At 35.1% G+C, this 26,278-nt stretch overlaps 1 pseudogene across 1 annotated transcript; it reads left to right on the top strand.

Moving 5' to 3' along the window:
* Positions 1-10,665: 10,665 nt before the first annotated feature.
* On the top strand, positions 10,666-14,303 carry LOC107955718 (F-box protein At3g07870-like; annotated as a pseudogene). Its single transcript, XR_005929870.1, has 2 exons — positions 10,666-12,522; positions 13,319-14,303. The product of XR_005929870.1 is annotated as an F-box protein At3g07870-like (transcript).
* Positions 14,304-26,278: the final 11,975 nt, after the last annotated feature.

Below are 26,278 nucleotides of genomic sequence, written 5' to 3'. Positions count from 1 at the left end.
ACACACACATTTTTTTTTTGTATTCTCCATACTCCTTTTTATTATTTTATTTGTTTTATCCCAACATTTTATGACACAAATTAACATATCTTATTTGTGCCATACTCATGCCATAATTTCCATAAAATAAATTGCACACTTGTGCATCATGCCCATCATGGCCGGCCACTACTAGTAGGGGGGAAATTTGACATGCAAGTCCCCCCTTTGTCCACATGCACTAATAGGTCCTCACACATTGACCTATCACATTTTAGAATTTTCTCACATAAGCCCTATTAACTAAATTCACATGAAATCAACCAAATTGAAGCTTGAAATTTTCACACATTCATAATTACATATTCTAGACAATAAGTATCACATTCAAACATTTTGGTGACTCGGTTTAGTGGTCCCGAAACCACTTCCCGACTAGGGTCAACTTTGGGCTGTCACAACTCTCCCCCACTTAAGAAATTTTCGTCCCCGAAAATCTTACCGGTAAATAGGTTTGGGTATCGTTCTTTCATCGAGCTCTCGGTCTCCCAAGTAGCTTCCTCGATCCCGTGTTTGAGCCATAACACCTTTACTAGCGGAACTCTTTTGTTTCGCAACTCCTTCACTTCACGAGCTAGGATACGCATCGGTTCTTCTTCATAGCTCATGTCGACTTGAATTTCAACCTCTGATGGGCTAATTATGTGCGATGGATCAGATCGATAGCGTCGAAGCATCGAAACATGAAAGACGTCATGGATGTTTTCAAGCTCCGGGGGCAAAATCAATCTATACGCAACTGGACCAACTCGTTCGGAGATTTCGTACGGCCCAATGAATCTTGGGCTCAACTTGCCCTTACGGCCGAACCTGAGTATCTTTTTCCAAGGTGAAACCTTAAGGAACACTTTGTCTCCCACCTGATACTCGATGTCTTTTCGTTTCAAATCTGCGTACGACTTCTGACGATCCGTGGCTACGTTTAGACTTTCACGGATTACCTTTACTTTCTGTTCAGCATCTTTAATCAAATCAACTCCGAAAATTTTACTTTCACCGAGCTCGGTCCAAAACAATGGTGTACGGCATTTACGACCGTACAAAGCCTCGTAAGGTGCCATCTTAATACTTGATTGAAAACTATTGTTGTAAGCGAATTCAATCAAAGGTAAATACCGTTCCCATGAACTACTGAACTCGAGGATGCAACATCTCAACATATCCTCAAGTATCTGAATTATCCGCTCGGATTGACCATCGGTTTGGGGGGTGAAAAGCAGTGCTAAAATGCAGCTTGGTACCCAGAGCTTCTTGCAATTTCTTCCAAAATCGTAAGGTGAATCTCGGATCTCTATCCGACACGATAGAAACAGGTACCCCGTGTAATCTCACAATTTGATAAACGTACAATTCAGCTAGTTTATCCAATGAAAAATCCGTACGTACGGGGATGAAATGAGCCGACTTAGTCACTCTATCAACAACAACCCATATCGCATCCTTCTTACTTGCTGACAAGGGCAGTCCGGACACAAAGTCCATTGTGACTCGATCCCATTTCCACTCGGGTATCATGATCGGCTGGAGTAATCCTGAAGGCACTTGATGTTCCGCTTTCACTTGTTGACATATCAAACATCTCGAAACAAAGTCGGAGATGTCCCGTTTCATACCATGCCACCAAAATTGACGTTTCAAATCGTTGTACATTTTCGTACTCCCCGGGTGAATTGACATTCGGCTACAATGGGCTTCGTTCAGAATCATCGAAATGAGTTCCGAATTCCTTGGAACACACAAACAATTTCTGAACCTCAAACAATCATCATCATCAATTTGAAACTCCGATTCCTCGTTCGGAAAACACTTAGCCCGTTTTGCAACCAATTCATCATCGACTTTCTGAGCTTCACGAATTTGGTGAGTCAATAATGGTTTAGCTTTTAATTCAGCTACTAACACACTGTCTGGTAGAACAGACAAATGCACGTTCATCGCTCGTAAAGCAAACAATGACTTCCGGCTTAAGGCGTCCGCAACCACGTTAGCCTTTCCCGGGTGGTAATCAATGACAAGCTCGTAATCTTTCAACAACTCAAGCCAACGTCTTTGTCGCAGATTCAAGTCTCGTTGAGTCAACAAATATTTGAGACTTTTGTGATCCGAAAATACATGGCACTTCTCACCAAACAGATAATGTCGCCATATTTTTAAAGCAAACACGATGGCAGCTAGTTCGAGATCATGGGTCGGATAATTCCTCTCGTGTGGCTTCAATTGTCTCGACGCATAGGCCACGACTCGACCTTCTTGCATCAATACGCAACCCAACCCAAGTAGGGATGCGTCACGATAAATGACAAACTCTTTACCTGATTCGGGTTGCACCAAAATTGGAGCTTCAGTCAAATGAGTTTTCAGTTGGTCGAAACTTTTCTGACATTTCTCCGTCCACTCGAACTTAACATCCTTTTGAAGTAGCTTCGTCATTGGTGTGGCTATCATCGAGAAACCTTTCACAAATCGTCGGTAATAACCGGCGAGCCCCAAAAAGCTCCGAACTTCAGTAACATTTCTCGGAGGTTTCCAGTCAAGTATGGCTGAAATTTTGTTCAGGTCAACTCGAATACCCGACGCGGATACCACATGACCCAAGAAGCTAACCTCTCTTAAACAGAACTCACACTTACTGAACTTAGCATATAACTGCTTATCCCGCAAAATTTGCAGCACTAGCCTCAGATGCTCAGCATGTTCGGTCTCGTCTCTTGAATAGACCAAAATGTCATCAATGAACACCACTACGAACCGATCCAAATACGATCTGAAGATCCGATTCATCAAATCCATAAATACTGCAGGGGCATTAGTGAGCCCAAACGGCATCACTAAGAATTCGTAGTGACCATATCTCGTTCTGAAGGTAGTTTTGGGAATATCTGAATCTCGGATTCGCAACTGATAATAGCCCGATCTCAAATCTATTTTTGAGAACACTGAGGCTCCCTTCAGTTGGTCGAACAAATCATCGATGCGCGGCAACGGATATTTGTTCTTTATCGTCACTTTATTCAGCTGACGATAGTCAATGCACAACCTCATGGTTCCGCCCTTCTTTTTCACGAACAATACTGGTGCACCCCAAGGTGAGAAACTTGGTCGAGCGAAACCTCTATCCGTCAGTTCTTGCAATTGAGCTTTCAACTCCTTTAACTCGGTTGGTGCCATACGATACGGAGCTATCGAAATCGGCGTAGTCCCAGGTACAAGCTCAATACCAAACTCTACCTCCCGAACAGGTGGTAAACCCGGTAATTCTTCCGGAAAAACATCCGGGTATTCACAAACCACCGGCACAGATTCGGGTTTCTTTTCTAATTCTTTGTCACCAAGTACATACGCAAGGTATGCTTCGCACCCTTTTCTTACATATTTCTGTGCCAACATTGCTGATATTACAGCTGGCATCCCCTCCAAGTCCGCAGACTCAATTCGGACTACTTCGTTATTTGCGCACCTCAAATCAATAGTCTTGCTCTTGCAATTCACAATCGCATCATGCGCAGTCAACCAATCCAACCCAAGGATAACATCAAATTCATCAAACGGCAAAAGCATCAAGTCCGCCGGAAAACAGGAACCTCGAATTTCCAGGGGACATTTCTTACACACTTTGTCGACAAGCACGTAACGACCCAAGGGATTTGACACCCGAATTACGAACTCAGTAGACTTAATAGGTAAAGTCTTACTGGATGCTAAGGTTTCACATATGTAAGAATGAGTAGAACCGGGGTCAATCAAAGCAATTACATTAGTATCAAAGAGAGTGAATGTACCGGTAATAACATCAGCCGAAGAAGCATCCTCGCGGGCACGTATAGCATAAGCTCTAGCAGGCGCACGGGCTTCGGATCTGGTTATATCATCTCTAGATCCTCTCTGACCACCACTAGCATTGCCCATATTTCCAGATGGTCTACCTCGAGCAGTGGTAGCACCCGGTCTCCCACTCTGATTTGCATTCTGTCCCGACAACCTCGGGCAATCTTTAATGAAGTGGTCAACTGATCCGCATTTGTAACAGGAGCGGTCAGGAAATCTACAACTCCCCGAATGCCATTTACCGCAATATCGGCATTTCGTCCTGTCTCGACGTTCATTCCCAACACTGGCAACCGAAGTGCCTCTAAACTGGCCCGCATCATCTCGAAATCTCTTCGATGTCTGTTGAAGAGACCTTCCCGAGGATCTTTTACGAAACTCTCCAGTTCCCTCATCAACTCTTTGCTTTTCTTTTCTAAGCTCTTCGGCTTTACAAGCTCGTTCAACAAGTACCACGAACTCTCGTATTTCAAGAACGCCAACGAACATTTTTATATCTTCATTCAGCCCATCCTCGAAGCGTTTACACATAATAGCTTCGGACGAAACACATTCCCGAGCGTATTTGCTAAGTCTAACAAATTTTCGCTCGTAATCAGTAACCGACATGGAGCCTTGCTTAAGCTCAAGAAATTCCTTCCGTTTTTGATCAACAAATCTCTGACTGATATACTTTTTCCGAAACTCAGTTTGGAAAAACTCCCAAGTTACTTGCTCTCGGGGCACAATAGAAGTCAGAGTACTCCACCAATAGTAGGCAGAATCACGTAGCAAGGAGATAGCACACTTTAGGCATTCATCGGGTGTACAAGATAGCTCATCGAGTACCCGGATAGTGTTGTCCAGCCAAAATTCAGCTTGCTCAGCATCATCGCTATCCATAGCCTTAAATTCAGTAGCCCCATGTTTTCGGATTCTGTCAACTGGGGGCTTATTTGACCTTATTTGGTCCATTACCGGTGGTATTGTAGGTGCGGGGGTAGTATTTGTCGGGAATGGAGGTTGTGGAACAGCCATATTAGTTCGAATGTATTGGTTAAACCAATCATTCATCACGCTATAGAATGCTTGTCTAGCTTCATCATTCGGATTACTAGCATTAGGTTGAGAGTCTGCCGGCACTGTCCCTTGTGCGGGAGCAGGCGCTACACTCTCAAGATCATCAGCTACCTCTCGGTCACGATCGGGATCCATTACTATAAATAAACACATTTACAATTGTCAGAAATCACCACACTATCAAGTAATCACATAAAATGGCATGTATAGCTAGACCCAAAACATTACGGTAGTCCTAGAATCGACTAAACCGTAGCTCTGATACCAATAAAATGTAACACCCCGAACCCGAGACCGACACCGGAGTCGGACACGAGATGTTAACAAACTTTGAAAAATTTCCTTCCAGACACTGCCCAGTCTGAGTACTAGTCGCTTCAAAAATCATATCTTGAGTTTCACAACTCGAAAATCAGTTTGGTGATTTTTCCCTGAAACTAGACTCATGTCCCCACCTATGTATTTTTTTCTAGAATTTTTGGTCGGGCCAATTAGTACAGTTTATTAGTCAAAGTCTCCCATGTTACAGGGGTCGACTACACTGACCTTTTCCCATTACGACTTGGATATCTCTCTGCACAGAGCTTCAATACTGATGCCGTTTGTTTCTATGGAAACTAGACTCAGAGAGGAATCCATACATATATGGTATGACCCCTAATTATCTCTGGTCAATTTATAGTGAATTTCCAAAGGCGGAACAGGGAATCCAGAAACTGTTCTGCCCTGTTCCACAAGAACCCGAATATCTCTTACTGTACTGTCCATATGATTGTTTCGTTACTTTCCTATGAAAGTAGATTCTTCAAGGTTTGTTTACATAATTTATTCACTATTTAATTCCATTCCTACTATTTTTAGTGATTTTCCAAATCTACGTCACTGCTGCTGTCAGCATCTACCTTTAAGGTAGGCTTTACCTATTTCATGGTTCAACTAGCCCTTTTTGCATACATAGCACAATTTATGAAAGTGACTAACCATCCCCGTGGCCAATCCTTGTCAAGCATATCCACACTAAATGATTATAACATTATACTTAAACACATATAAGCCATTTTCACATGGCTATCCAAAACTTATACATCACATAAAGTACTCGAAAAACAACAATGGGTCGTCCTATACATGCCATATCAAAATTCAACCAAAAGAGTACCCATAAGAGCCTTTGATAGTGTGGGCGACTTCGACGTCAAGATCCCGAGTCCGATAGCTAGAGAACCAAAAAAAATCTATAAAACAGAGGAGCAATGGAACGAAGTAAGCAATTTATGCTTAGTAAGTTTTGAGCAAGAAATTCCAGCATAAACAAAGAATAACACACATTTAGCTAAACGAAATATTTCATAATACGCAATTTACCGATATCAAACTTGCTTCACAACATTAACCCCCCTTATGTACATACACAATAGACTAACTTAGCCGAAGGCTGGTAGCTCGTTTATCAACTGAGCGAACATTTATTTGCAAGGGCTCGATTAAATTCAACACATACGTAACATATCCCCATATTGGGATGTTTTTCAAGTATTCGCTGGAATTTTACAGCAAGCTCATTCATTACCAAATCACGTACCTTCGGGATTTAACCGGATATAGCTCCTCGTTCAAATGCCTTCGGGACATAGCCCGGTTTTAGTAACTCACACAATGCCTTCGGGACATAACCCGGATTTAACAACTCGCACGAATGCCTTCGGGACTTAACCCGGATTTAATAACTCGCACGAATGCCTTCGGGACTTAACCCGGATTTAGTATCTCGCACAAAGGCCTTCGGATCTTAGTCCGGATATATTCACTTAGCACAAAGCCTTCGGGACTTAGCCCGGACATCATTCAATTAATCATGCACATTCATATTTCATTTTCATTTGCGAAACTCAAACACAAGGCACATATCGTCCTTGCACATTCGGCTCAATAGCCACACATAGAGCATGATTTAATCACATTGTAATTTAAGCTCTCTTACTCAAGAACTTACCTCGGGTATTGTCGAACGATTCCGCTAGCTATTCAACCACTTTTTCCTTCCCTTTATCGGATTTATTTCCCCTTTGCTCTTGAGCTTAATCAAACAAATAAATTGATTTCATCATTTAGGCATCAAAAAGATGAACACAAGGCACTTAGCCCATATTTATACATTAGACATTAAAGTCTCATACATGCAAAAATCATGCATCAACACAACATATTAGCTAATTTCTTTCCCCTTGGCCGAATATGCATGTCTATTTTTGGGGTCGATCTCAACACTTAATACACACATATACACACACTAGTAAAGCATCCTCCCCCTTTTCATCGATTTAACACATGCATTGCTCATCAACATGCAAAGTTACATTCGGCCTTAGCACACATCTTGCTAGCCGATTCTTCTCCATTTAGCAACCAATGCACATATGTGCTCACACAAAAATGCTAAAAAGGAGGTTCAAGAATCATCAAGCCATCATCACATGCATCATTAACAAGCCTCATATTTTGCATGCAATGGCATTAACACAACCTCCACCTAGGCCGAATCTTAACTCATCCTCATGCCTCATCACCACAACATCAAACACCAACCAAGAATGATGCATCCATGGTCAAGTGCCAATTCCATCACATAGCAAGATTTAGACCATGGGCCAAGTAGAACTCAAGCTAACAACTAAAACATGCATGCATCTCATGGAACATCATCAAACATACCTTAGCCTAGCTACATGCATGGCCGAATCTCTTCACCTTTCTTCTTCTTTCCTCCTTAAAATTTTTGGCCAAGGATGAACCAAAGGATGAGAAAATTTTTCTTTGTTTTTTTCTTCCTAGTTTCGGCAAGCATGAAGATGAGAAAAGGATGAACAAAATTCTCTCCTTTCTCTTCTTTAGCTCACGGCAATGGGGGGGACAAACAACTACACACACATTTTTTTTTTGTATTCTCCATACTCCTTTTTATTATTTTATTTGTTTTATCCCAACATTTTATGACACAAATTAACATATCTTATTTGTGCCATACTCATGCCATAATTTCCATAAAATAAATTGCACACTTGTGCATCATGCCCATCATGGCCGGCCACTACTAGTAGGGGGGGAAATTTGACATGCAAGTCCCCCCTTTGTCCACATGCACTAATAGGTCCTCACACATTGACCTATCACATTTTAGAATTTTCTCACATAAGCCCTATTAACTAAATTCACATGAAATCAACCAAATTGAAGCTTGAAATTTTCACACATTCATAATTACATATTCTAGACAATAAGTATCACATTCAAACATTTTGGTGACTCGGTTTAGCGGTCCCGAAACCACTTCCCGACTAGGGTCAACTTTGGGCTGTCACAGCTGTTGAGAGCAACAATGAAGATTTTGTTGGTGCTAATTTGGCTAAGGACAAGGGTGATGATTTATTGCTGGTGCCAACAAGAAAAAGCTCAAAGCTTACGTCCGAATGGATCCTAGATTCAAGATATTCTTTCCACATGTGTCCCAATAGGGACTGGTTCTCCACATACAGTTTTATTGAAGGTGGAGTTGTGCACATAGGGAATGGTTCACCCAATAAAGTAATCGATATTGGTACTGTTCAGATCCAGATGTGTGACGAGACAATTAGGACACGGTCAGATGTTAGGCATGTGACTGACTTAAAAATCTCATCTCTTTGGGAATTTTGGGCTTGAAGGGTTGTAGAATTAACATCGAGTCAAACGACATTAAGGTATTCTGTGGGGATCTTGTTTTGAAGAAAGGTAAAAAGATTAACAGTCTTTATATTCTGGAAGGATTAATGGTGACCAGTGAAACAGGATATCCCTCATTTATTAAGGAGTCGAAGTCGACTCATTTGAAGTGGAGAAAACTTGGTCATAGGAGGGAAAAATGAATGACCATTTCGTATAAAAGATATTCTCTTTTGAATGCAGGTTTTGAAAAGATAGGACGCTACATTTGTGGAAATTAGACCCAGGTCAGTTTTGATTTGATAGTGCACAAATAAAAGACTAAAGGACTTCCAGCTTCTAAGCAAAACTTTAACGCAATTAATATCCTACATAGTTTGATATAATCCTATGGCAGGCTTTGGCAAAGAGGATGTTGTGAAAATACGAGTCAATCTGGAGATTTGTGGAGTTATGACTCTCATTTTTCGACATTTCTTCTCCCAATTAAACAATGTTTTTAGTTTCCCACTTAAACTCTAATTAGTTTAGGTTATTTTAATATTAGTTTCCCACTTAAACTCTGATTAGTGTAGGTTATTTTAATATTGTTTGACCTATTAATTTAGCCTATAAATAGACCTATTTTTTCCACCCTAGAAAGATAACCCATTACACATTTAGGTATTAGCTTTTACAAGCTTTCAAAGATTTTTGTGTTTACATTTTAAATATTATTATTTTAGGTGTCAAGGTTTAGTTTTATCCTCATCTTTTGTACTCTTTGTTTTTACTGTTTTTGTGAAATTATATTTGCCCATTTTTTTATCCTTTTTAAAGAGGTTTTTCTACGTAAAATATTTGTATTCGATCTTTTTAATTTCTTAGTTATTATACTTGTTCGTTGCTTAAACTAGGTTTATCCCCAATAGAGTTACTCTTTGCACATATGAAATTTAGTTTCTTAATTTTTTTCTTTAGAATTTAGTCCCTTTATTCTTATGATAAATGAAATCCAATTGATAACATTATCAAATAACTTCTGAATGGAATTCTACGACATTTCAAAAAAAAAATATTTGCTCGTTTGGTCAAAATTACATGCGTGGAAGACCAAATGAGCAAATAAGAATATAGAACCTATGAGTGTAATTTTTTTTAATTTTTTTATTTTGAACGAGGTTGTAAAGTTCTTCAATATTGTTAAGATAAGCAAACTTTTCCTTTTCGCTTACAGGACTTCCACGAGGCTTTAAATTGGCCATGTGAGCAAATTTCTTTTTATTTTAAAATAGTCAAATATCCAATTTAACGATATTTTTTATTGTTATCAATTAAATTTTAATTATTAAATCAAAAGGATAGAGAGGCTAAACATTTAGAAATAAAGGAAAGAGACCAAATTTTAAATGTAAAAATAGTATAAGCATAATTAAATCTAATTACATTTATGATAAAAATTAATGACCATAATTTAGTACATCAATATATATATTTTTTCTTATCCAGCCCATTTGGACAATAGAGTTGCGGATTGTCTTAACTATACTGTGAGCTTAAAGCTTGAGGATACTCCCACACTTGGATTGAATTACCCACCTCTATGCATGGTCTTGTGATTTATGATACTTCAAGTTATGAATGACTTTTTACTATAAAAAAAATAAAATCATAACTAATGCAATGTAATCATAAATATAAATATAAATTCGAATAATTACAAAATAGTTACAAATCATTACAATGCATCAAAAGATGAAAATTCAAAATAATCCAAACAAAACTCATATAAAATATCAGTATGTGATGGGATTGAAGACTCACACATGACAGTTACGTATCATAAAATTAGAATCTAGATACTAAAAATCTAAAACCAAAATAATAATTTTTTTCCAGAAACGGTAGTTGGAACTTGGGGAAGTTTTTTGTTTTGTTTCTAGGGGGAGGTAAACTTGGTGGCCAACGTTCACAGTATTTCCTGGAAAATGTATTTTGACTGATCCACAAAATATGGGCACTGTGGTTATGCCACAACAATGTACTCGTAGATGCAAGTGCAAACTGCAATTTGCACTCACTGAAATCACTTTGACAACAGTTTATTAATCTTGCGGGAAGCTAAATTTCTTTCAAACTCTAGAATTACAATCCAACTTTTCATTCATATATCCCCTAAACTTTTTTACAAACAAAATATTTCACCTGTAATTTTAATTCAATGCTATGCATAAAGATATAAAGAATGAGGCACATCTGTCTTTTGAATGAGAAGCATATATATTGTTTATGGCTATTCTTTTTGTTTTTTGCTCCCAATATTCAAGACTTAATGTTGGAGGGTCACTATCAGTAGGGCCAATCTTTTACAATGACATGGGAATTGATTCATAAAATTTGCTTTTTCTGCCTTCACATTTTGGTCATTTTATACTTAATTGGACGGTGTGGATCGTCGTGTCTATCTTTTCTACAAGTGAGTTCATTCAATAGATTGGTTTTTATTTCTATACAAATAAACATTATTTAATTTCCTTTCGGTTTCGTCTCTCCTTTTTTATTTTCTTTTCCGCAACTTGATTCCATCCAAGTCCACCATGTTTATCTTCAACCTGATCTCCAAACCCACAATTTTGTAACCCCCCCCCATGTGTTCTCTGGATCTCTCAACCATGGATTTGGACGGTGATAAACGTGCTAAAAGAAGGAAAACCCAGACTGAAGATGATGATGATGATGATCATCATCAACCACAGCCAACAGCCATGGAAACCCTTCCCAACGAAATCATCGTCGACATACTTTCGAGGTTACCCATCACATCTTTGGTGCAATTCAAGTTCGTATGCAAACGATGGCGTGCCTTAACTCAAGACCCTGTTCTTGCCGATATGCATCTTTCACGGAAAGCTGATGGAAACGACCCCTGCCTCATCCTTCACTGTGATTTTCCCATACGAAACCAGATTTATTTCCTGGATTTATCAGCTCACAACCAAGACAAAGACAAGGTAAAAAGGTTATATGTACCTTTTCAAGCTACCATGCCTGAATTTGATGTTGTAGGTTCCTGTAATGGTTTATTATGCTTATCTGACTCGTTATACAACGATGCACTTTATATTCACAATCCTTTCACCATGGATTGTATAGAGCTACCAAAATCTAGACAATACTCTGATCATGAACTCGTTTTCGGATTCGGATTCCATCCCAAAACCAAGGAATACAAGGTAGTTAAGATAGTTTACTATAGGAATACTAGTAGTTACAGTCGTGCCCGAAGAACCGTCTATCCACAATCAGATGTTCAAATTTACACACTAGGAAGCTCTTCGTGGAGGAGTCTAGGGAAAGTATCATATCAATTCGTAAGGCGGCCTTCGGAGGCTTTGGTTAATGGAAGACTTCATTGGGTGAGTAGGCCAAGACGATACCATCCGGCTCGCCGTCTTATCTCCTTCGACTTAGCCGATGAACAATTCCGGGAAGTCCCGAAACCGGATTGTGGTGGTTTAAATAGGTGTAACTTTCATCTGTCTGTTTTAGGTGGTTGTCTTGCTGCAGCTGTTTATGGAATTATGGGAAGTTGGAGATATGGGTTATGAAGTGTTATAACGTGAAGGAATCTTGGGTTAAACAATTCACCATTGGAGCATACATGCCCAAGTGTTTGAAGCTGAATTTGGATCGACATAGACCTTTGAAGATATGGAAGAGTGGTTCCAATGGGAAAGTGGTTCGAGTTCTGTGTTTACTAAACAGTGGGGAAGTATTGTTGGAGTATAAGAACAGGGTTTTGGTGTCTTATGATCCAAAGAAAGGGAAATTCAGAGATCTTGTTTTTCAGGGGTTACCTAATTGGTTTCAAACAGTTGTTCATACAGGCAGTTTGAATTGGCTTAACACCCTACATTGATTGTGAGTTTGCTGATCCCTTTTTAGATAAAAGAAAATAGTTTATGCATTCCAATGTTAATTTGTTTTTGTAATTCCTCAATTTAGCTTGATACATATCATTGTCATTTTATGAGTATTGTTAATTATATACAATCCAAATTTGGGAAATTTTAGATGATGAATTTCTTTCTTATTTAAATGTAGTAGTTTGATTTTTTCCCCCATTTTAAATAAATCATCGCATAATTTTAATTTTATCTTTTTCCTGTAAAAGTTAGATAACAATCCCTTCAAAGCTGACTAGAACGATAACGTTACCAAACAAATTAACAAAAGAGATTTTGACAATTGTATATCAAAGACCAAGTTTAAAAATAAATATAAAGAACCCAACCACCCATAGCATAGGTAATTAAAATTAGAGATACTGGGAATAAAAATAAGTAGGCATTCAACGATATGAAACCTAATTCAACCTTGAAGAATAAACCAAAAACGGACTGCCGTTTTTATGCATGTGAAGAGGGTTTTGTCAAGCTCCTAACTCACCTGCATTATAATAGCCAACAACTTGCAATGACCCAATAATTGTGACTCCGAAATGTCCTTTACTGTTCAAGGGAAGGACGAAGAGTACAACAATCTTTAATGGATTTACTAGCCAAAGCAAAGGTAACGTTCTTAAGAAGAGTGTTCAATTAATTTAGATTTATAGTTTCATTAATGTTTCAAGATCTTAAATAGCAATAGGATGGTGGTTCAACAACTTAATGGCAAGAGAGAAAAGTCCTCTGATCATGCTTTTATTTTTTTCCAGCGATCCAAAGTTGAAAAAAGAAATGCAGTAAAGTCACGAAGGGGGCCTCTATGATGTGTCTTCTAGTGGCACATGCTGAGAGAAATGAGAGATTCCCTTCAGAATGGGACTCTTTCCCCGTTGAATTCTTCTCAAAGTAACAATCATTTCCCGTTTTACTTTGAATTTTTTTTATACTATTTCTCCCCATCCTTTTGCAGGCTGCAATAGTTTACATTGCTTTAAATCGGGAATTGAAGTGTGAGATCAATAAAAACACTATCTTTCTATTATTCTAATCATTGGATCAGCAGCAGGACTGCTTGAAAGAAGAATATGCTTTGGGGATATCGGCCAAAACAATGGCAGTGTGTCACCTTCACCTATCCCACTTAATACCCAAACTCTAACTTCATATTTGAAGATCAACCATTGAAGCATAGTTTTTCAAATTGAAAGTTGAGCCGTAGAAAAGAAAACAAGGTCTTATTTGTTTATTATTACAAAAAAAAAAGCACCAAAAGATTACGAAAAGCTTGTTGGTGCAAAGCTTTCAAAGGTCATGTCATGTGTGGATTTCGGAGTAATATATATTTGGAGGACCACTGCTGCTAGGAAGGTGTGATGAAACCTAACCTCACTGAAATGAAACTCACCATTATGAAACCCAACGTCCTATCGCCCTATCTGTTTCACAGACTATAAATCTTGCGCATGGCCACAGTTGGACAGCTTATATGTATAGGCTTTGCCTTTTAGTTTTCTCTTAGCCTTTCGGCTTCACCCTAACATCTAATGAATCTAAGCACGGAAGACAGATGTAGTTTTTGGTTCAAGCTTTAATGGGGAATTAGTGTTTACTTTTTCATTTTTAAAAGCTTGATGGTGCAACTCTGTGTTTTCTGCTTTTTGTTATTTTAATGCCGCCAAATACAACTTTCTTTTTGTTGTGTATTTAGAGGAACCAGTGGATAAAGGGGAATAAAAACTAATTGAAATTTTGCTACTAGTATTCTATCAGATTAATTATTATACTCTAATTTACTCATTTTTAGTTTTTATAATTTTTAAAATTTAAAATTTTAGTTCTAATCTAATCAATGGTTATTAAATTTATGGTATCAAGTTTTGTTATTAATCTTTGTATTATGCATAACCGGTGAATTTAGTCCTTGTTAGTTGTTTCTTTTTTCTATTAAAGTAATTGACAAAGAGTGAGGTGATAGTTCAAAAATTAGTATAATAATAAAATTTAGTCTTCAATTTTTAAATATTAAATCAATTTAGTCATAATTTAAAAAAATTAACCTTTAACATTACAAATTCTCTTAATTCGATCCTAATTTTAAAAAAAATAAAAAGTACATCAAATATATAAATATTTTAAAAATTATAATAAATTTTACAAAAATTAGAGAATGATAATTATTTTCTAAAAACAGAAAATGTCTTTTTAATCCAAATGTAACCTTTTCCCTCAACTTCTAAAATCTCATACCGCATATGTAGAAAATGTAATTTTTGTTTTTTATTTTTACATAATACTTACAAAAACCACATCATTTTAGTTATTGAATTTAATTGTTATTGTTTAAGTCAGCATTTAAATTTCAAAATTTAAAAATTATAATGACTAAATTAATCAAATTGGAAAACATTGACTAAATCGACAACTCACGTAAATTGTATAACTAATAATAAAATTTAACCTACAAATTTAATGATTACAGTTTGAATTAACAATAAAATTTTAAAATTCAAAAATTACATGAACCAAAAATGACTAAAGTCTTGTTAGATAAACTGTTGAAAAAAAAATCAAATCCATTGAAAATTATATTTAATTTTTTACAAATGGTTAATAATCCAAAATGAAAACAAACAGAATTTTTTCTACCATAAAGTGTAGAAAATGATAAGTAGATAAAAGCTACTTATCACTTTATGAAAAATATTTTCAATTAATTCAATTTTATTTTTTATTTTAATATTATATCATCCGATAAAAGCTTTACATTTGAAATTTGATTTTTGTTTAGAATAAAGTCAAATGTTTAAAAAATAAGGATAAAAATGTAAAATATAGTTTTTTTTTATAATTTACAATATATATTTATCAAACAATCTAATTATATTCCGTAATTAATTTTAAGTAATATATCAAACAATTTTTATAATTTAAATTTAGTACTTAAATTTTTAATAATTATTTTTCAGCACTTAGTTTTTCAGTTTATCAAACTGTTGAGATCTAATGTCCTTAATGTAGTATTTTCATTTAAGTATACATGTACTTTTCGAACAAATTAGTTTAATAAAATATCCATTAATTACATTAATACCCTTTGTATATTATCATCGATGTTTTTGAATGTATAGAAGCAAATATTGGCTCACTGGTTATCTAATATTTAACTAATACTAAGCGGTATTGTGTGGTTGGATCGTAATATTGAAAGACAACTTGTATTAGTAGATGAACCTATACATGTCCTTAGTCTAATCAGAAATGGGCAAACCAATTGAAAGAATAATATGTTGTCTATCAATTCCAAGTGAGATGCTTTGTCTTGAGCATCAAAGTGGATGATTGTCAAAAGATGTGACTAACTGGACTAACAGTACATCAAATAAGACCTAAGTAGAATAGATCCTAGATCCATTTATGGATTTATTCACTTGTGACAGTTCAGAGTGTGACATAACTTAATCTTGAATGGATGATGGACTATGTATGCGTGACTTATACACTTTAATGCAAGTAAAAGCTTGGGTTCAAATAGATAATGAATCAAAAGCCGGTGCGCCGGGTATACAACTTTTGCAGTATGTAGCATCATTCACAATAATGGAATTCATAAACCAATTAATGGGTAAATGATATCATCTCATCAGCATTACATGATAGATAAAAAGTAAATGTGGCCACAAGTCATTTGTCTTAGTGATAAATGACTTTATTACTATTTAATAGTAATTGATTTTTCATAAAGGAAGATGTAATGATTACCATGAGACAAATTAGGATCATATTGGGAGAACAGATTTATCTTAAAGAGATTAAGAATGTCATACAAGAGTAACACACGAAAGGCAATGTCATCAGACGAACAATTATTGAGTAACTTTTGTAATGATATGTAATTAAAGAGAGCTCAGTCACAATACAATAGTGGAATGACTTCATGACTAAATAAGTTTATAATTAATAGGTGAAAAGTTGTAACTTAATTATAAATTATTTGAGCCATAATTATATGTGTCCAATCGGTCCCTTCGCTAACTCGTTGATACCATAAATGATTTGCATGTACAACCAAATGAACATGCATGAATGAAAATGGTGAAGTTAGAGAAGTAGGTTGCTTTAACAGATGAATGTGTTTTCTCACCAAAAACAGAAATGATTCAAGAATTAATTTAAGTTTTCCAAATTATCATTTAATTAATTACAATTAAATAATTAAAGTTTGAAAATAAAATAAAATTAATTAGTCATCATGAATCCGTTGAATGTGAAAATTAAATATATTTCCTCATAGATTCTTTTACAGTAAAGTTGTTATGACTAACGAAATTAAAATTGGATTGAGAAAATTATTTAATTAGAAAACTAATTTAGTTATTTTGGTTAATTAAATTAATCAAATAAAAAATATTTATTTTTGAGAAATAGAAAACAAGTATTGAGTTGTATTAAATTATAAAGTACTAGGCCAAAAGTTAAGGAAACACATATAATTGAACTCAATGCATGAGAGGCCTAATTCTCCTCATATTATATGTGAAGAACGAAAAACCTAATGATATTATCTAGGGTGTGTCGCCCCCCTCTCTCCTAGTTAGATTAGGGCAGTGTTTTCTATTAAATAAATATTATTTGTGTTATTCTTATTCAACAAGGATTCTTCTATATCTCCCTATAAATATATGACACTGGTACAACTATTAACATAAGTTTTACATACATGTTTCATATATTGCTATTCTACTAGAAAATAGTGGAGATTTATTGTAACACCCCTCGTACGACCTTATTATCGGGTTTGAGCTACAGGATGCTATATTTGTTGTCGGAGCAAGTACAATCAATTTAGTAAAATATTCATACGCACATGCAATTCAATGTCAAACACAATCATTTATCGTTAAACAATCAAAATTGAGTCTTAATCGAGCTTACGAAAGCACTTTTGTCAACCCGAGCATGAAACATGACCAAATTGCAAAGTTTTAAAATTTTAGGACCGGTGCCGTGACGTCATCTCTTCCACATCGTGACATCACCAAAATAGTATGTCACATCATGACCTTCGACCACTCGACGTTGTGATGTGACTCACTATCGATCGACGTTGCGATGAGGTAGGTTGCTCATTGGGACATAGACTTTGCTTTTGGTAAAAATGAACCATTTGGTACCTATTTCAAAACTTCCAATTACAGGCACTCAATATATGTATCAAGCATCAACTTCACCTTATTCAAAATATGCCAATCAAGTTCAATACTCATGTTCAAATTTTCAACAAGACATTCACTACTTAAACATCAATTAAACCTAAACATTTCTATATCATTAAGGCATACCAATCAGAAATCATTCAAACATCTATATTTACCTATGCCATACCATTTTGAAATATACCATTTTATTTCATTTCTCTACATTTATGAACCTTGTGCACATATATGACATTTAACCCTTAAGTTCAACCATACACCATAAGAACTAGGCCACATTTTTACAATCATGTTTCAAACTGCAAATGTTCAAATTCATTTCCATTTCATTCAATAACCAATCAAGCTACTATTTCTAACTCATTTCATATTATTCAACATGCCATTCATATACTTATTAAATATCACATCTTTTGCATAGAAGAATATATATCTCCAACACCATAGGCAATACCAAAACACCAATTCAACATGGTTAAAACAACTTGCCATAAGTAATAACATTCACATGTTAATATATACACCTGTAACGCGTAGGTTTGTGCAAGTGTACACAGTCGTTATCAAGTAATAAGTAAGTATCAAGTTATCGTCTCCACAGGGATTGTATTTATGCTAAGTCACTTAATTTATAAAATTATATTAACAATTTGGTAAATAAAAACACAATATATTTGAGAAGTGATGATTAAAATATATTAGACTAAATGCAATGATCCCTAATTCAAATTATCCTAAGTATGCAAACTATATGAATGAAATAGATTTTAGCAAAATTAAACACAATTTGTAACAATTATAACATAAATAAACTAGGACAATTACTTTAATTAAACTCAAACTTATTATCAACATGCTTAATAACATTCGGAAAAACATTCCATGGCAACTCGATCTTTCATGAGTTTGGAAACCACATTAGGTCCTTTCAGAATCCTTTACTTAGTAAATACGCATTTTACTGATCCTTATTTACTAAGGGTTTCTTAGCATTCGTGTGAGGTAACAAGGACATGTTAGGTTTGAAATAGTTTAATCACACAGATCTAAAAACTATGTAGATAACAGAGCTTGGTTATAGTTGTTATGCAACCTGCAATTTAATCGGGTTAGGATTTAAATTGAGCATGCACATTTCAATTATGTGTCCACTAGCTGTCGTCTGGTTAGAATTGCTCAGTTAATTTAGGTGCATTTCAATCACGTATGAACGAAATATAGACTTGATTTTAATTGAAAACATGATTGATTGAGGCACAAACATTATAAGTATGAATCAAATAAATATTATTTAATCAAAGCAATCATCCTAGCTTAAATAAAATTAAGCTAACATTGTTGTAAACAAGAACAAAGAACACATAGCAAACATTTTTAGATTAAATTAAAGAAAGGAAAGATTAAACCCAAATCAAAGTGGTTGTCACCCAAGACTCTGACTGACTAGGCTCCTTCGCTTCTTTGCTTTGCTCCTTTGCTGATGGCTCTCCAAGGTGGCCGACCAAGGGCTCTTTAAGAGGTTTAATATTGCTAAAATTTCTATGAAGAGATGATGCTAGGCGTGGGGAATGGAAATGGCTAAGAGAATTTGGAGAGAAGAGAGAATGATGAATGATAAAGGATGATGAATGAGGGAAGGAAGGGGTTATATTTATAGGTGAAGAGAAGATGACAGTTTGCTAAAAATAGGAGGTTTCATCACTTCAAGCATCTTCAACCGGTGGCCGGCCATGAATTGAGGAAATTGAGCTGATTTTTGCTTGTTTTTTACTCAATTTAAGTGCCACAACAACTCAGGACTGAGACTCGGTCAAGTGCAAATCTTCAAGCAAATTTCTAATTTCTTCAACATTGCAAGGACCTTGTGCAATTAAACCAAAAAGTGGTTTATGTGGACAACCAAGTGTAGCTGAAAATTGGGTTGGCTTGGGCTCCAATTTGGACGATTTTGTAATCCAACAAAGTTATCAGACCTGTCCAAAATAAATCAATAAATTAGAGGACCAAAGAATAAAATTTATCCAATTTAATTAATTAATTAAAACCCAACTTATTAATGAAATATTTTAAAATAAATTATTAACTATAATTTTATATTTTATTATTTAATTCAATCATGCATGACCCACTTTTTGTCTTAAAAATATAATATGTTCAAATTAATATAAAATAAGCTATATATTATGTGAAAACTATATAATAAAGCATAAAGTCACATTTTAATAATTTCTATGTCCCAATTTCATATTTTCACATATTTCATTAATTTATTAAACAATCACTTAGTTTTAACAATGAATTTAAGTAAAAAAGGTGATAAATTACTTAGGAAAAATCCTATATATTTTTCAGTTTACACACCCCCAAACTTAAATCATTGCTCGTCCCGAGTAATGTTTATGCACAACAAAAGGTCTTGCTAAGGCAAAATTACTAATTGTGTAAGTAGCATCAATCTTTGTCCCATACTCATGCATTAATAACTTCATGTTCATCGATCCTCTTTATTAATAAGTAATTCATATGCAAACATTCTTTAAGATTATTCTAAGCTTTAAAATATGCCAACATGAATCATAGTTTGCATGTATGTCACAGCCATAGATAACATTCTTCATTCAACATAATTTCTTATCAATCAAGTAAACAATGATAAGGCTTATTTATCATCTTCATATGTTGAACTTAGGACTTCCTCTCCACTAATGTAGGTGACATAATCGTCAAATCAATAGGTCTTTTATAAGGTTGTAATGGGGCTCGGTTAAAAGTAAAGATTTTAAGAGATGGGATAACTTTGTCTTGGTTTTCTCGAAATACAACCTTTTTCTTTAAGTGAACCTTTGGAACACCCCCAAACTTATTTTGAAACTCAAGCTCATACATTTTTCCTTTTAGGAGACTAAGCAAACTTTTCTTTGCTTTTTTTTAAGCATGAGCACGTACATCTTTTTGAAAATTTCTTCAAATGTTGATTATCAAAGACAACTTTAGTTAAGATGGGTGCACAAAATTTGGATAACATAAAAAGATGGTAATGTGACTTATAATGTAGGTTCATTGCAATAAACATGCCTTTAAGCTCAAAATTACAGTTTCAAGGGTCTAATATCATAAGGTTGGCTTGAAAAGGCTCAAATGATCCAAAGAAATAGTGCCTATATCATTTTAGATTTTTATGTCTCCTAGGATTTTGCCTCAAGAAAGTTACTAAGTCAATTCTAAAGATATAAACCTTCATGCATGTCTAATTTCAAGAGAAACTTAGTTTTCATGGAAAACATTACTAAGGCTAAGATCATACAAGCATTCCATTCTCCGTGATAACATACTTTCATTCAGATAAAATCATCATTCATACTTGCATACAAACTATCTCATTAACAAAAAAATGTCTCTAAACATTCATTTATTAAAACATACTTATGAAAGAAATGATTGAAACATACCTGAAAGTTTAAAAATTTGAGCAATTTATTTGCGTTACCCCTTTTAAAAAGAAGCAATGTCCTCATTGTAAGAACAAAGTAATGAATGAAAACTGAACACCAGATAGGGTTGTAAAGAAAGAGAAGTGAGTCATTAATACTGCTTAAATACCAAGTCTTTCCTAATAATCCAATCCTAGACATGTTCATTCTCAGTACCACATCACTTAGTCTTTTTCTTTCTAAAGAAGTGTTAAGTTTATTCATGCTTGCTATGTTTTATTCTATAGAAATTAAATCCTAATAACGAAAGAAATAAATTCCTAAGGACATAAAAATAATTAAATAAATAACAAAACAAGTATCCCCCCTTTTATTTTTCTAACTCATTCCCTTTATCTTTTTCATCTCCATCTCCGCTTGCATCGTCAATACCTTCCGTCCATGTCTCAAAGATAGCATCTGGGAACTCAGGAACAAAAGTATTAGAGATATTCTTAAAAGAATTTTGAAGTCATCTCTAATTTTTGCATATTTCCAGTAAGTTTGTTGTTGATTGTGCATGAACTTGTACATATCCATCAAAATTGACAACTCTGATTTCTTTGAAGCACTTGCAGAAGTCGGCATAGTAGTTTTAGGTTCAGGTTCAACACTTAGCTTGATTGGTTCTTCTTCTGGCTCAACCCTTGGTTCAGGGTTTTCAGGTCCTTCAACTGGTTTAGGACTGTTCGGTTCCTTATCAGATTCCTCCTCTTTAGTGCCTGTAACTGAATTAGCTTTAATCTCAGTTCTATCTGTTGACTCATTGGTATTTGACTCAGTTGGCTCTTCTTGCTCGCCTTCATTCAGCTCATGCACCCTCTCTACTAATCTTTCAAGATCATAATTTGTAATGCATCCTTGAACATATCACCCCTTCAGATTTTCTTGTGTTTTAACACGGGCCCTTAAACAAAGTGAAATGATTAATAATGGGAAATAAGCACTTCCTGCCTTTTTTTTAGCACAATCATGGATCTCCTTGAGAATATTTTCCCAAAATTAATGAACTTTCCTGTCAAGATTGCATATAACAAAAGCATCTGTTCCATCGAGATGGTGGAACCATGTGAGATAGGCATAAAACTGTAGTGAACGAAATAAAACCATACATTTTCTATTGGTTTCAAGTATTCCATTCGACAAGAATGGCTCCCATACTTTCTTATAATCCATTGGGATCCCAAATTTTTCACAACATCAAGCACTTGTTGAAAAAAATCCCAATTGGTGTTGTTCATCATAGGGTAGTACTCATCTTCTTCAACATCAGGTAAGTTAAACAAATCATTGGTAGACTTAGAAGTAAGAGGTACCTTTTTCTTTCAAACGATGACTTCACTAGCATCTTGCGTAGTCAAACTAGCATAGAATTCTCGAACTAGTTTATCCTCGGGAAGTGAATGAGCATTACAAAATCGTTCCCACTTGAGAGCATTAATTTTCTTTCTAATCATATAGGAAGAACCATCAAATCATTACTCTTCAAGTTAAAACCTTCTTCCGGCATCATGGGTTGATGGTTGAAGATTGAATCAAATCTCTCTTTCACTTCTTCATCGATCAAAATCATGTTTTTAGGAGTAGTCTTTAAAGATCTAGTTCTTTTGCGAGACATGGTATCTTTTCTTGAAAATTGGAAAAGTTTCTACACAAAGGGAAAAGGAAGAAATTAGAAAAGTGGTAAAGACTTGCTATGGTAAAAATCGTGCAATGCAAGAATGGTGCGGCGACAATGACAATGTGCGCCAGCAAAGTTGGTGCTTTGGTAATCTTCTTGAGGCAGCAATAGGTGATTACAAAAAAAAGGGAAGAGAATTAGGGTTTCTTTCGGAATTGAGGTTGATGGAACAAAAGGGAGATTTAAGGTGTAAGCAAATTGCTTTGAGGGATATGAAAAATAGTAGAATGAAGAGGGGTTTATATAGGAAAAATTAGGGGAACATGTAGCAAGAATTTAGTTACGTTAGGGTTACTTGGGTGGCAAGCAATGGGAGTGGCGGCAAGGTATGGATTTTTCCCTCATTTTTGCTATATTGGGCTTCAAACTGAAACTATATTGTCTCAAGAAAAAAACTGATTAGTACTTGGGCCAAATTTGACCCCCTTTATTAATATAAAAATTTAAAATTTAAATAAAACAAATGAAACTTAAAAATTTTAAATCTTAATTAGAAAATTTCTTCTTAACAAATTACATTAAATTAATTCCCAGGAAAGGTTGGAGGGGTCACAGCGGTCCCGCTTAAGTTCAATCTCCTTAGACAGAATTAATTAAATGTAATAAGCTAAGAAAATAAGTTCTAATTATTTATTTATTTACAAAACGAGTTCATAAAAAATCAAGCTCTGTTAATTTGAACGAGGATTCAACTCGCTCAACTTTACCATCCCAGTAATGTTTGAAACATTGACCATTAACTTTAAATGTACCTTCGTAATTGTCATATAATTCAATAGCTACATAGGGATAAACTCAGTAGATGGTATATGGGTCTTTTCCATCAAGATTTAAGCTTCCCAGGAAATAAATTCAACCTTGAATTAAACAACAAAACCTTCTGACCTTCTTTAAACTCACGAGGTTGTATATGACTATCATGCCATCTCTTTGATCTTTCTTTACACATTTTGGCATTCTCATAGGGAAACAACCTCAACTCTTCCAACTCATCAAGTTGCAACATCCGTCTCTCACCGGCTTGCTTAAGATCAAAGTTCAACTACTTTAAAGCCCAGTGAGCTCTATTCTCCAACTCTAATGGCAAATGACATGCCCTTCCAAAGACTAACCGATAAGGAGTCATTCCTAACAGTGTCTTAAATGCTGTTCAATAGGCCCATAATGCATCATCGAGCCTTCGAGACCAATCTTTTCTGCTAAGGCGTACTACCATTTCAAGGATACCTTTCACTCTTTCAGCTTGCCCATTAGACTGGGGGTGATAGGCAGTAGCAATCTTGTGCTTCACATCATATTTTTCAAGCAACCACTTAAGCCATTTCTTCACAAAGTGAGAACCTTTATCACGAATAATAGCTCTTGGTGTCTAGAAACACAAAAAATTACGCACTTTTTCATACCCTTTTTAACTTAAATTCATGTTAATTCGATTAAATTCTTGTCGAAAAGTAATTAATTTTTATAAAATAATTAAAGTGCACTTAAAATATGAACATGTTGAATTTTAGTTAATTTTATAATTATTTTTTATGAATTTTGGTTATTTTCGACAGATTTGCACAAAGGGCGAAAAATAGCTCGGCAGACACTGCTAGAAGCATAAAACCGAGAAGTAATTTGAAGTATTGAGGCAAACTAAATTTCAGCCTAAGACGGTCCAAAATTATATGTATTTATTCATAATTTAATTAATTTTAATTTATATCCAATTTAATTTGGGTTAATAAATTATTATTAATTAATTATGAAAAATGGTCCGGTTGAACCGAACGATTGAACCGAGCCGGCCAAGAAAAGGACAGCCCAAAACCGTCCAAGTGCTGACCCAATTCAGCTCATTAGCTGATTATTTAAGCTGCAAAGAAGCCCTTGAAGACTTGTTCAAATTGCAATCCAGCCCCTCCACAATTGGTGACTTTGAGGATTTGCCCCAAGCCACATTTAGCAAAGTTGAAGCCATCAACTTTGCCACATAGATGGCCGGCCAAGGGGTGGCTCTTTGGCTGCTATTTTTAGCAAATTTTAGCTGCCACATTCATCTATAAAAACCCCATTGGCTGATCATTCAAAGCATCCCTCATTCATTCACATCTCTCATCTCTTCTCTTATTTTCTCCTCTCATTTTCCCATTCAAAGTCCATTGCTCTCTTGCCGATTTTTCACCTTGAGAAAGGGTTATTCTTCAGCCATTTTGGAGCAGCAATTGAGTGTTCATAGCAGCCTTGATCAGCGAGGACACCAAGAAGGAAGAACAGAGCAACCTAGTCAAGCCACGGAAAAACACTGGATTTGCTTTTTGTTCCCTATCTCTTTAAATTTTGTTATTTTTGTGATGAAAATATCTATAAATATTTATGTTGTTGGAATGGTTAATTTAATCAGCTTAGCTTGAATTTAATTCGTGTTGGGTTGATTGCATTTCGTCCTCTTAAATTATTAAAATTGTGTTTATGCTGTTATAGGTCTCGGTAAAATGCTTGATTAAGTAAAATCATGCCTAAGTTATTCTTGCATTATAATTGTTAGGTAACTAATGAATTCATTATTTAAACGGATTGAAATTGTAATTAATTGACACAATACTTAATCAGTGTATGTTTATTCTTCTAAGGTAGCTGAAGGTTAAATTAGGAATGTATCTGGCGATACACTTGCCTTGTATAACTTGCAAGATTATTGTGATTAAATTGTTTCAAGGTAAGGATACCTTGTTACCTCACGTAGTCTTTTCTGTTCTTATTATATTTAATTAATCGTTTGAATTGACATAGGAATAGGCAAGAGATTAGTTCAATTTAATGAGTATGTATGTGCAGTAATATGTTTGCTTATTAAAATCTGTTTAATCATTTGAATTGACATAGGGATATGTTAAGAGATGAATGGATTTGTGTAGGTGAGTATGTTCATAAGTTAGCAAATTATTGAGTTGCCGTGAATTTATTTGTAACAACATAAACATGAGTTTAATAATTCTTTCGTAACAATATAAACATGAGTTTAATAATTCTAAGTTAAAGAAATGTAATTAATCCAACACAATTATGTCATCTTGACTAAATCATATTTTGAAATAGTGCATTAGAACTTTTAATTTTATTTAGTTTTAAATTTTATATTTCTTAATCACCCTTTTCAAAACAAAATATTTTTTCACCAAAGTGTTTTAAATTGCATTCATAAATAATTCTTTTCACAGTCCCTATAGGTATGATAACTCGACATTTACTTGTCACTTTATTACTTGTTGCGATTGTGTACACTTGCACATTTCCGTCGTTCTAGTGTCCCAAATCATGTAAACACATGCTTATGTAGGAATCACATGACTACTTTAGCATCATTTTTAGGGTATGCTTCAG

Source organism: Gossypium hirsutum, chromosome A07 (assembly GCF_007990345.1).
Source record: "Gossypium hirsutum isolate 1008001.06 chromosome A07, Gossypium_hirsutum_v2.1, whole genome shotgun sequence".
Classification (NCBI taxonomy): Eukaryota; Viridiplantae; Streptophyta; class Magnoliopsida; order Malvales; family Malvaceae; genus Gossypium; species Gossypium hirsutum.
The sequence above is the reverse complement of the archived record's forward strand: the minus strand, read 5'-3'. Positions and strand labels throughout refer to the sequence as shown.